General features: G+C 37.5%; 1 protein-coding gene across 7 annotated transcripts in view; it reads right to left on the bottom strand.

Moving 5' to 3' along the window:
* TTLL7 (tubulin tyrosine ligase like 7) overlaps positions 1-13,930 on the bottom strand; it is a 77,214-nt gene that overhangs the window by 61,658 nt on the left and 1,626 nt on the right. For 6 of the 7 annotated variants that reach the window (XM_068141144.1, XM_068141142.1, XM_068141146.1 and 3 more), the window contains exon 2: positions 6,594-6,790. The exons of the other annotated variant lie outside the window; for it this stretch is intronic. The gene's annotated coding sequence lies outside the window, so the exon portion shown is untranslated. The remainder of the gene's footprint in view (positions 1-6,593; positions 6,791-13,930) is intronic. 7 annotated transcript variants of the gene reach the window in all.

A 13,930-nucleotide genomic window follows, 5' to 3' on the forward strand; every position in this document is an offset into this window, starting at 1 on the left:
TGCAGAATCAAAAGCCTCATGCCCTTTCAAGATACCTTTATTCTTTTTAAAATACATGTCTTGACAAAATGTATGTTGAAGTTTTGGAGTTCCCCCCCACCCTGCATTAATTTTTTGCCAGACCAACTCAGAAGCAAATGAAGCTGTTTTTACAAGTAAAAACTAACCTCCTACAATGGAATGCAATGAATATGTACAAAATATACGGTATTTACAATACTAAACAGATATTTACAATTAGCAAACAACACAAAAACCTCCCTGGTCAAAAAGACCAGGGAAAAAGCCGTTCCATTGCCTTGTCCCCTGCCATCCCAAGAGGGGCAGAGAGAGAAAGCAGTGGGTCAGACTTAGCCAAGATCAGCCAGAAGCACGTTATCTCTCCCAAGCAAAGCAAAGACAGCCAAGATCAGAAGAAAAAGAAGGTAAGAATTGTTATGGTACAGCTCCTCTTATTCCAGGTATTTACCCAATTAATTTGTTTAGAATAATCTTTTGCTTTCCTTTTTATACCCAATAGTGATTTATTTATATTTTTCTACTTTTCTGCCCCAAATCTGCAGCTAAATTTTAAAGGCATAGCCTAAAACCACCACAGAAGTGTTCCTGCTACGAGCAAGCATAGTGGAGCAGTTTTATTGTAACACGCTAAAAGAACAATTTGGAGCAAGTTCTCACTCCTACGAAGAAATTCTAAGTGCAAAAAACAGTCGTGATTTCGGGGCTCAATGTGTCAAAGTGATGGCCTTGTTTTTCAAAAGCTACCTGTCAGATGGCTTCAAAATATATACAGATTAAGGTTTGGTTCAAAATATTCTGAAGTCAAATGAAATCTAATCATTTCAACATCCTTCACTTTCACCATCAAATGAGAGGAGATGTTTATTCAGCAGTTCTTTCAGATAAAGTGAACATACAGAGTTCTCAGGTGGCTGATTTGCTAAATGGACAGCTACAAGCTGCACAAGAATACAAACAGTATGATTTACATAAAACTTTCCTGAGTTGTGCAGCTCTGCAAAACAATCCTCTGAACTAGCTTATCAAATGGTCAGCATTCCTAAAACTTTCAACACTTTTTTGAACTACCAAACAAACTACCAAAACAAGCTACAGTAACAGCCCTCTACCTCTGAACTGACAAGTTACAGGTACTTTACTGTGAGTTTAACCTTACAAGTGTCATTTTGCATTCAAGGCCCAGATTAGGAAAAGCCCTAGAATCAGTCTTAGCCTTCCCCACTACAGTTCATATAATAAACAGAATTCATAACATCTACTTAATAAAATTGGATGCATAAACAGTCATGAAATTCTGTTTTCGAAACACAATAGAAATCAGAGTCTGCATCACAGCTGTGAACTTGTGTTTTTTGCTGGAAGACACAAAATGTGTGTTGACTTTAAATGGTTGGAATCTGGTCAGAAGACAACCCTTCAGTGCCAGCTCCAAGGCTCAGAACTGGCACAGAACTTTAGGATTTTTAAAGTCTGAGTTCACAGGAGATTTTCAAGGTCTTACTAGACTTTGCACATTAGAGCTTTGAGTTTTTTCATTATTATCACAAAAGGTCTATTAAACGGTAAGTACTATTACATTCTATTCTGTTTTGTTCTACTCTAGTCTATGTATCCCTGATTCAGGAAACAGCAAATGTATTCAAAGCTCTCAAGATGGTGGAAGTGTCAAAATTTAAGAATCACAGAATTTGCCTAGATTGGAAAAGCTCTATATGATCATCGAGTCCAATCATTAGCCTAACACTGACAAGTCCTCAATTAAATCATATCCCTAAGCACTACTCTACACAGACAGCTTCACAGAAATTAATCATTCCCTACTCAAAATACACAGAGAGCAGAACGGGGTGCAGAGGCAACTTTTGTTTCTTTTCACTGTTGTGTTGAAGCAATATTGCTTCTTTTTGCGTTTAAAAATGAAGCTTCAAATCCTTGGCCAAATTTAAATCAACATTGAAGTGTTCAAACCTGAAGATGGATTTCTCTTTAAAAAATTACCTCCAAGGTGTCTTTCACAACAGAGTACACAATGTGACTATCTCTTGGCTCATTGTCATCCTTCAAAAGCACTTTCTAATGTGATAACATAGTTCAGACTGTTAGCAAATAGAGTGCTATAACATATAGTTATGTTCTGGGTATTGAAAGAGAGGGACATCAAAGAAAGCAACACAGAATTAGAGGACAACAATAAAATGAACAATGCTTGAATTATTTTTTCTTTAGTAAACACAGGAAATACATCAATTGACAAGGCAAGTGAAAAAAAAACCTGTATGACTTACAAATCAATAATTCATAAATAAAATGAAAGGAACTTCTAGTAAAAATCACTTAGTATTCAAAACGACAAAGAAGAGTATTGGCAGAACAGACCAAACTATCCACAGTGTAACCATGGTTTTATACAATAAAAATCTTAAGTTCAGAAAACATGCATCTGCTAAAAACCACACCTGCTTTAATGGAGTGATCTCAGTCAGCAAAAAGCATAGAAAAAAGCATAGGTTTCATACTACTGTTCACCACTTCAGAAAGTGTTGGTAACATCATAAATATGTCAGGATAGTGTATTACTAACTCTAGAACAGAAAGTATTCTTACATCCTGATCACAGTAAGTTCTGCTGAGCACTGCTGAATGCAAACCCACCACTTTTGTAAGTATCAAAATCAGCAACATCACCATTCTGTCTTCATTTAAATGGCATTGGAGCAGTCTAGGCCACTTCGGCTCTTCAAGAGACAGCTGTCATGATACCTACTACTCATAGGAAGGTTGCACCCCTGTCACCTCAAAATGAAGCATTCCCTTTAAAACAAACAGCTAAAGTACCCCTGTTTGATTTATTGTGGGGACCATGAGTGCAAGAAGTCAAGGACTAACACAACTTGTTATGAGACAGCCATGGCTGCTACTGTAAGCAACAGATGATAATGTGCAATAATGGTTATGTGTAGTAATAGTAATATTGAAGTGACGCTTGCAGTGAGGTTTTGGTAAACAACAGAGGGTTAGGAGATTGAGTTCTGGCACCTGTGGAAATATCTATGCTCTGACTTTGCAGTTCTTCATTACAGCACAATGGCTTACATCAACATGTACAACAGCTTGTTTTAAATTGTGCATACCATACACTCATCATTGCTCAAATTAAGATACTTCTTTATTTTCTATCACTCCATTCTCAGAAGATTTATTTCTCTAGCAAAAGCTAGAGATTTTAGGGATCTACAAGACAGGACAATTGAACATTTCATATATATATATCAGCATAGCTGTCTTATTATAAAAGAATAAGCGCTAATCCTTTAAGGAAGCTGATCTGTTTGGAGTGATTTATTGTATTACAAACAACCCCTGAGGAGAGATTTACTAAGATCTTGGTGAAGAAGGAAAAAAACAGGCTAGCTTTAGACAATTCCCCCTCACATCAAATTCTCCTTTGGTTGCCTCAAGTCAGTGGCAGCCTCAAGTTGAGGGACACAAGAACAAAAATATGGTTAAAATAATTTCTACAGATTTCTGTGTACTGTAAGAGCCACACCTCAGCCCCACATGGTCTACCTCATTTCACCTCATATTTTGCAGGCCTACAATCTACAGATTTATTTCAGCATCTCTAGAGGCAGACCACAGTCATCACACATGGCCCACAATGCCTCTGAGGATTATACTACCCTAATTTCCATGCTGCCACAGAACAATGCTTTCTAGTGTAGCTGCAAGGATGACTCTCCCACAGCAGGCTGAAGTATAAATTGGCAGACATCAGAATGCAGTTTCAGCACCTGATGTGCAAGCACTAAACAAAAATCAAGCCATCAATAAGATACTAAGTGCAATCACAAGAAACAGCTATTCAAAGACTTGACCATGAAAGCACACTGAGTTATCACATTGCACTGCCACTTCCAACTACGGATCCAATTTGCTCAGCTCCACTGAGAATACTTGTGTGAGGTTTGGTAGACATGTAATGTTTCAATGACTGTGTCATATAATTCTACTCTGTAAAGAATAAATTCAATAAATATTCACAGTTACCATAGAGTATCATTAAGCCTACTGCAACTGACATGCAGTGCCAGTAATATTTTACAAACTACTGATAAAGCCAGCCAGAAACTCCCGAAGTTACAAAACATTTCAGCAGAAACCTGCTTTCCTCCCCACTGATTTTAAAACATTTTTGCAAAAGAAAATACAAGAAAATCAGCCATTTCAAAAGGATGCAAGTCATCAGAAGCTTCTCTAAATGGAATTGACCTGATTTATAAAGTTCCTTTAAAAAGGCTGCACTGGCTCCAAATCCTTTGTATTACACCATTTTTGTTGACTGTCACTATCCTCCCAGTAATGAACTGAGACTCCAAAATCCTACTATAGGCATATTTTGTTATATATTGCTCATCCGTAGAAAAATAGAGCATGTAGCCAGCCTAGAAAAATAACATCAGACTTTGTATGCACTAGCTTTATTTTGCTTAAAAGATCAAAGCATGAAAATGTCCTCACAGGTTCACAACAATGCACCCTCTGAATGATAAGTACAGCACTAATGATGTTAACCCTCTCCTGTTGAACAGTGTATTTATTGAGCAATTATATACTGCCTCTGAGTTAAAGCTCATGCTGACAATGGCATCATAGCTTCTACAATAACTCCAAAATCCGAGGAGATAACAATCCTAAGTATGCCTCTTTGTCTTCACGACTTTAATCACAGCAGCAGCACTGTTCCAAGTTTGGAACAACATCACAGTTAGTCCTGTCCTCATCCATCTTGATCCACTCTCAAGAAGAAAGCAATTGGCTCTGGAGTGTGTTTTGGGTGGCTCATTGAGTTTTTTTTCTTTTAAGTCATTGTGTGTTGGTTGAGAGCTATGGTTGAGACATGTACTGAAATAAAAGTCCTCACCAGAGGTTACAGCAATGGGATATTCAATTCATTTAGCAGGGCTCAATTTGATTTTTCATTTCTTCAAGCTTTTTTTTTTATATAGGTGCATTCTTAATGAAACAAAAAGGCTAAACTTACACAGACAATTAGCTGCAAAGTTAACTAGTTTTGAAATATTCAAAAGAAATATATTATTTTACACCAACACACATAACCACTACACAAAATATCACATGAATGAGAACTGATCCACACAGTCTTTTTTTTTTTTAATCATTGTATTATATTAGGCTGAAAATTACAATGTCTAAACCTTTATGTTTCTGACTTTCTCAGAATCCTTCATAATATAGACTTTCTTGTAGCCAGGGAGAACTATATTTACCTAATAACCACCGGGAAAGAAGAACTGAGGCAAATGCATTTATAAATAGAAAAGTATGGCATAGTTACAACACACATTAACTGGAAGAATAAATCTTTCAGTAAGTGTTTAATGCAAAGTGTTAGTACAAATGAGAATGAAGACCATTGATAATCCAAAGAGGGGAAAAAAAACAAACAGAGAATCAAATTGGATTCATAGATAGTTATTGATCCAGGAGTTTGAATTGTTTCAAATACAAAACCCCTTCCCAATATTTTTATGCTACTTTGATTGCCTAAAGGAAGAAAGAGCTTTTCTCCAAGAAATCTTCCAGTTCCATTATCTGGAATAAATGTACACAAGGTACAAAATGTGTCTCAAGTATATAGTGAAATCAAGCAATGTGTAACAGGAGTTTTTCTGTAGCCTAGTGAATTAAATGCAGACATTACTGCTGATTGCTGCGGACTTCATATCACAGCTCCACAACAATACTGCTGGTGGCACAATTCAGGAATACAAGACACAGACTCATTTGGTAAACAAAACAACCCAAGTGTCATGCAAGTCAAAACCACAGTCCATTTAAATCAAACTTTCATCACAGTAGAGAATACAGTGACAACTAACTGACTTGTCTCTGAATTTCTCTCCTTTTTGACAAAGAACACAAGCTTCAACTATCACTTTCAAAAGTGCTTGGTATCTAGATGTAGTGCTTCATATCTCACAGCACACGTAGGATTCACAGTTTCAGCAACAGGGATTACTGTGCAGGTGATAAACAGACAGATCGCCAAAGGAAAGGCTTCATGCTGTTCTCCAGTATCTTTTGTCTAACTAACGGATCAAGTTTTACTGTATTCAGAAGACGCTCCTTGGTCTATTTGTCTAAGGAAAGATAAACTGTGAGCAGAAGGATAAATGAGAAATGGAATAAAAAAAAATGGAGAAAAAGTGTAAAAAAACCAGGAAAAATAACTCAATCCGAAATACATATGGTGGACAGAATGACTAAGCATACAAACCAAAGGTAGATTATTTCAATTAACATCATCTGCAACAGAGAGTAAGGGGGCAGGGGGAAACAAACAAAAATTTATCAGCAGCATGTGGCAGCATAATATATCAAATTCCTCTGCATACAAATTACTGATTAGAGTGTAAAATGTTTATTTATCATAGATTTAACTGACAAGATTACATACTGCAGAATAAACAGTCGTACCAGGACCTCCCACTGATACGGAAACAAGAGTAAAAATAATTCTGCAGTAGAAGCAGCAAAATGAAATCACTTACTGTTAGTGTTGCATTGCTGAAACTATCTGAAGAGTTACCCCTCTGGAAACAGATTTTTCTATCAATAATTGACAGCTGATACAGTTTCAGGCAGTGCTGGTACACCAGGGAAAGACTGCAGCGGCAGCTCCTTCAGGTTTAGCCTCTCTATAGCAGTTTTTAAAGATCTTTCTTAACCCCTTCCAGGTATTTTCTCCCTGTGTTTTAGGTTAAAAGAGAAAGGCATAATACATGTTATAAGAAAAGAATGCATTATTTCCCACTTAAGAGTGTGACAAGAGCTGTGGGAAGAAAGCAGTGTACGATTTAGCCATAACAAAGCTAAAGAGAAATAAAATCTAAAACTAGAAAATGATTCAGTGACTAGGAAGGAGTTATACCAGAGACACGAGGTATGTAACCAGAACAATTTCTCCAAATGTAGAGTTAAGAGGTCAAGGCCACAGTATCATAAAATTGTAGTAGAGAAGTAAGTTAAAGAAGATTAATAGTTCATAATTTGCCATTAAGAAAAATGGTTATTCTCTTGCAGCCTTTTCCCACTCACAGCCTATCAGGCCACACCTGGAATACTGTTCAGTTTTGGTTTCCGCTATACAACAAAAATACGTGGGCAGGTTGGACAGAATCCTGAGAAGGGCTACAAAGATCATGGAAGGACTGGGAAGCTGCCACCTGAAGAAAGGCTGAGAGAACTGTATTTGTTCAGCCTGGAGAAAAGAAGGCTTAGAGTAGACCTTATCACCAGGTTCTAGTACTTAAAGGGTGTCTATAAAGAACATGGAGACTCCCTTTTTTACAAGGAGTCATGCGGAAAAGAGAGGTAATGGGTACAAGCTACTGCTGGGGAGATTCCAGCTGGAAACAGGGAAAATTTTCACAGCAAGGGCAATCAGCCACTGAAATAATCTCACTAGGGATGATCCTTGAGATTCCCTCCAACCTGATATTCTGTGATTGTATGATTCAGTGTACTTCAGCGTTTGAAATCAAACCTATTTGGTTTCAGCCAAGCCAGAAATGAAACTTCATGGAGCAATTTTTAAAGCAAATGAAATCTTAAGAGATAAAAAGAGAAATATTTTTTTTCCTGGGGTAATTCTTTGTGTATTCTGAAACCTCTTCTATTCTGAAACCATTCATAGCTCTTAGATTTGGTTGTTTTCTTTAAAATGTCCATTTATATCAATGATAAATCGTATTCTGACATAATGTCACTAGAAGACTTTTCTTTGTCATATTATTATTCTTTTAATTAGGAAAAGATAGGTCTGAGCTGTCAGATTAGTATCATAGTATACCATGATACTATGATATTAATCTGACAGCTCAGTACTTTTTAATATGGGTGGACTGTGAACCACAGAGGCCACCTGAAAATAAAAGGTTTGGAAAATTATTTTGGGTTCATTCTCCTCACATAGAAAAATTAAAAACAAACAAACAACACTGCACTCCACTGTCTTCTGTCAGTTTTACAGCAGTCAGGCCCATTGCATGTGCCAGGCATGACCAACTGCACCACTACTGTCACACCTGTCCTACAAAGATGGAGTGTCCTACACAGATTCTAGTGAGATGGAGAAGGATATATTCACACAGCTGTAGTACTGTACTTCAGGTAGAATGAAGCAGGGAGCAAAAGGTGCAAAAGCTACAATAAGTGTAAAAGATATTTCCTCTTACTTCCTCCTAGTTTCTGAATTTTGACAGTAGGTGTTCCCTCTGAAGTGCAAAGAAAACCTCTCTTGCTTGTCCATTTGAGGGAAATAGAAGAATCAAACAAATGTGCATATTTGCACTGTACATACAAGGAAATAAGGTTCTGAAAATTTGACAGCTCTACCATAGTTTGCTGCCATTTCCCCTGTTCAGTAGTAGCATGGCTCTCCCTTGCAGATAAACCAATTTGGAAAAATACTACAACAAAATGCCACAGATTACATTTTAAGCACATTTAGTCCTCAAATATAAAAACACAACAGTGGACTGATCTGTGTAACTGTAGAGCCCTACAATGTAGATTTTGAGCCATTTTTTCTTCACAAACAGCCTACATATAGTCAGTGTAGGCAGCTGCAGGTATACAAATTGTAGAGGTGTAATGTCGGTGAGATGAATCCCACCACGTCGCTCAGTATGAAAATCTCACTCTACTTCAATAAAAAATAAACCAACCAACCAAAGAAACAACACAGCTCATACAATTAGGTACGCCTTCCAAAATGGAAGAGGACTTTGAAACAGTGGAAATGGCACCCTGGCCTGTATCAGGAACAGTGTGGCCTGAAACAGTGGAAACGTCACCCTGGCCTATACCAGGAACAGTGTGGCCAGCAGGAGCAGGGAAGTCACTCTGTACACTGCACTGGTTAGGCCACACCTTGAGTATTGTATCCAGTTCTGGGCCCCTCAGTTTAGGAAAGATGTTGACTTGCTGGAACAAGTCCAGAGAAGGGCAACAAAGCTGGTGAGGGGGTTGGAGCACAAGCCCTATGAGGAGAGGCTAAGGGAGCTGGGGGTGCTTAGCCTGGAGGCTCAGGGGAGACCTTATTGCTCTCTACAACTACCTGAAGGGAGCCTGTAGACAGGTGGGGGCTGGTCTCTTCTCCCAGGCAACCAGCACCAGAACAAGAGGACAGTCTCAAGCTGCGCCAGGGGAGGTTTAGAGTGTACATTAGAAAGACATTTTTCATAGAGAGAGTGATTGCCCATTGGAACGGGCTGCCCAGGGAGGTGGTGGAGTCACCATCACTAGAAGTGTGTAGGAGGAGACTTGATGGGGTGCTTGGTGCCATGGTTTAGTTGATTAGGTGGTGTTGGTTGATGGGTTGGACATGATCTCGAAGGTCTCTTCCAACCTGGTTTATTCTATTCTAAACTGGAAATTTATAGGAGAAACTCAGTACAACCAACTGTGGCACAATTTCCTGCAGAAGCACAGAAGTGGGAGTGAGATGTGGACATCTCTCCTGAAATCTCTTTCCACAGATGTCTTTTCCCTGTGGCTCCTCATACTGCTTGGTTTTAACTTTCTTATATCTGTAGAGTCAGTCTCAACTGGGTCATTAATCCATCCTCAAACACCATTATGCATGCATGCCCCACAAATGAGTGGCTGGTATTTCTTCTTTATCAATGAAACTAAATGGTGCACTATCTGCATCAGACATTCCCAAACATGCACTCTCAAGAATCTTTTTTATTATTTCTCATTTATTTTATTTAATTTTCTCAGAAAATACCAAATACTTGTTTTCTATATGTGTTTGTATTCCTGAGTGCTGCTTTCAGCAGAAAGACCACAATGTCCTTTCGTTTTCTCTTCATACCCAAAGACAACAGAGGAAAGTAATATATAGGCTATTTAAAGCAACTGCTTGGAGTCATTAACTGCAATGTTTCTAAAGTGGTGTCCAGAATTTCAAATCTAATGCCATATCATTCCCTTATTTCTATTTTTCACTTGCAGATACTGCTCTGGGTCAACATCCCAGAAGATTCCCCATTCTGCTAAAGACCTTTCAATAGTCCACAACAGCACTGATTCCTGTCTCATCATGCAGCAACACTTTGTTTTACATACTGAATATATCGTCTCCATCCTCAGAAACATTCTTTTCAGTAAAGGCTTTCACTTTTAAACTGGTACAAAATGTACCAAAGTCATGTTCTCGTATCATTCTTGTTCACTTTTAAGCAAAAAATATCTTATTCAAATTAATGCCTAATTGTTAATGCTCACTAGTAATTTATAGTCTTTCAGAGACTTCAGGTTGACACAAAGATAAAAAGTTAGGATAATATTATATTCCTCTAAAAAGCCACATGCAATAAAATGTAATAAGAAAGGATGGTTTCCCTGGGTGAAAAAATTGCATGTATTTCACATCTCTTCCATCAATAATTCATATAAAATGTCTTAGCACATTTTTCCACCCCCCACACAACCAAAATAAGCTTGAAAGGATAAAACAATACAACAAGTTCACAGAAATTTCACGTTCAATGAACATTAAACACACAACAATCACCCACAAAAGCAAAGAAAATGAATACTTCCATCACATAGCTCTATTCTGTGTTTTTCAAAAAGTCCATTATGAGTAAGAAAATAAGAGCAACTTCCCCATCATATCTCACAATCTTTTGTCCTGTCAGTCCACTCCTTTTTGTGTTCATACTAGATCTTTGCCTCTTCACCTGCATGAATTCAGTATTAAGCATCTGATTTCATTTTCTCATGCTATATTCCAATGATTCCACTGCACACTACAGGCATATTACTGTGCTGGTTTTCAAGAGCTAAAAATAAAACAAACACATGTCAACCCAAGGACAAAGTTGGAAGGAAACATACTTTAATGTAACCAAAGAATATATTTAGCATTTTGCTACTAAGCAAGGATGAAAATCAGCTTGTCAACATATCACTATGTCTGCGAAGCCCATACCCCACTCAATTCTTTCTGCAGCATTTATTATATATGAGGAGTGGATTTAGTTGTCTTTTTTTCCTTTCTTTTTAAAGAGTGACTGTTAGTACTGTCATTACTGCTGGTCAGAAGGGGCTTCTGAACTGAAGTATAAAGCACTTCCATCCTTTTAAGCAATTTTTCTATCAATTAACAGTAATGTAGCCATCTAAGGTGGTTTTGAGCAGTAGTGCATATTAGGCTTCAACCTGGAACCCTTCCAAAAATCAAACACAAACATAAGAGGGAACTGGCATGCAACTCATGCCACATAAAGGGAAGTGAAAAGTGAGTGCTAAATTGAAATACTGTTTCCTTTTGTAATTCTTTCATTATTATTGTTAATTTGGGCTCTCCACAAAGCAGCACTGCTTCTGTTTCCCCAGGTGACTGCTCATGAAAAAAAAACAAAACAGGATTTTATTCTTAAATATTTTCTCTGAAGCAAAGGTCATTTTTAACTGAATACCTGTATTTTTAACATTTTTAACTATTTGAACTTACATTTTTAACACTGGGAAAAGAAACATTACAACTGTATACAGTGGGTTTCATTCTGGAGATCCTGTATTCTGACTAAAACTGATATTGAAGGCAAGAACTATCATGCACGCTTAATTTAATCCTTCAAAACACAAACCCAAGTTTATTCTGTGATGTCAGACCTTGTTTCTTGGTGTATGGAACTCAAGGTGAGAGAAAAACCTGTATAAATTAATGTGGTAGCATTTGAAAACTACTCTGTACAGCTGCATGAAAATTTAAGAGAGAAGGCAAGAAAGAACACTGGGAACAAGCACAAAGCTAAGACTTCAGTCACAGAATAGAATCAATAAGGATGGAAAAGACCTCAGAGATCATCAAGTCCAACCTATCACCCAACACCTCATGACTAACTAAACCGTGGCTCCAAGAGCCACATCCAAGCCTTTCTTGAACACCTCCAGGGATAGTGACTCCACCACCTCACTGGGCAGCACATTCCAATGGCCAATCTCTCTTGCTGGGAAGAACTTTCACAGTATAACCAAGGTCCCTATGGAATCTGTAGGTTCCTGCATCCATCAACACAAAGAAGGGTATCCAGTAGACTAAGGCATTATGAAACCTGATCTGAAAGAACTTCTGGCTCCAAGAATGGTGGCTACTATGGATTTGGAGGATGTGCTTTAATACCCAACAGAGTCAAAGGGTGGTTGCTCTTAGTATGTTACAAAGCTTTCTCTCCTGTATTCATTCTCAATTACAGAGGATTGTCTAACCAGCACAGTAGACATCAACAAACTCCATTCTACATTTAAAATACATTAGTATTTTAAATATTAATGCTAAAAAGGTTCATTGGTTCCAGTAAACTTTAAAGGAAGATCATCATGTCTGCAAAAGGAGTATCTACAAAGTACCATTCTGGCAGAATTTTAGGTATGCATTAATAAAGCTCTGAAGAGCTTCCTTGTGCTTAATAAGGACCACTTGAATCCCACTGCCGGAAGTCAAGCAGCCCAAATTAACTTCCCAGGTGTGTAGAAAATAAAAGTGAATCTGAGACTAATTATGCTGAAGTTCACAAGGGAAAACCAAAATTCAGCTCAAATCCTGTGATATTTGCCATGATTTTTCTTAACTGTGACAGTTTGTATTCCTCTTTCCAAATAAAACTAATTCCCACTATTTACATACAGACTCTAGGCCTCTTTTAGGAAAACACATCTATTCTCTCCCCACCCCACCTTGCCCAAATCATTACAGAGTTACTGGTGTCAACAACAGATGATGAAAATACCTCATCAAAAAGATTGACAACCATCCATCTTTTTCATCTGGGCCTGATAAAAAGCCTACTGAAACAACTGAGTGTCCTATGATTTAGGATTGGCTCAGAACTCACAACATTTCAAGGCAGTGACAACATTCAAATTTTTGCAAAGGTTTGCATGAATTTGTAGAGAAGGAAAATAAGCACTACTGGTTTCACTATGTCTTTACACTGATAAAATCACAGCACAAAACTAAAAAACATTAGTGACTCAAATATTATCTTACAACACATTCTCATGCCCTTTTTTAAGACATGATGGAAGCTTTATAGAAGTAGATGCAAGGTAGCTTGGGCAATGTTATCAATTTCTCTATTTCAGATATTAAAGATTTTATATCAATTTTTACTATTTTCTAAGGATCTCTATCCTTAAATTAATTCATGAGACATCTGCCAAGTAACGAATGCAAAAACAGTCCTTAACACAACATTAAAACATAGGGAAGGAAAAATAAAAAAAAGATAAAGCCCCACTACACTAGAAAATGTGGAAGTTCAAGAAATTAATTATTTGCCCTATGTATGCTACAGAGATTTTTTTAAAAAATAATATCCACAGATGAAGATTCAAAAGAAATCATATTTCAGTCTTTCCTGATGCTGACAATTCAGAGTAAGCACACTGGGCAGTCAGTATGAGTCTGCCACATTTCACCTTCAAAGTTTTCATGCGTTTCATTATCGACATACAATACTGTAAAGATCTTGGAAAGAATCCTAACTACAGAGCAGTTCTTCACAACTTAATCTCTGTTGCCACTTTAACAGTCAGCTTTGGAAGAATGTAGGAACAAAGCCTCATTTGAGTGCAAACCTGAGCCTCAGATTACTAAAATGATTGCTAGACTACTGGAATAATTTCCTAACTGCTAACAGGCTTCATCTCCTGGCCTCTTCTAACATTTCCAAATTGCTGGTCAGATCCCTTCAGAAGTATGTGGAATGTATGTAAACCTTCAAAGATACAGAAAGAGGGCCTTTCTCTAAAAACAAAAAAGTGACAATCATTGTTCTAGACTTTCTTGTATAATATTGCCATGACC

Source organism: Melanerpes formicivorus, unplaced genomic scaffold, assembly GCF_026170545.1.
Source record: "Melanerpes formicivorus ecotype bairdi unplaced genomic scaffold, bMelFor1.0.p_v2 SCAF_7, whole genome shotgun sequence".
NCBI classification, from domain to species: Eukaryota; Metazoa; Chordata; class Aves; order Piciformes; family Picidae; genus Melanerpes; species Melanerpes formicivorus.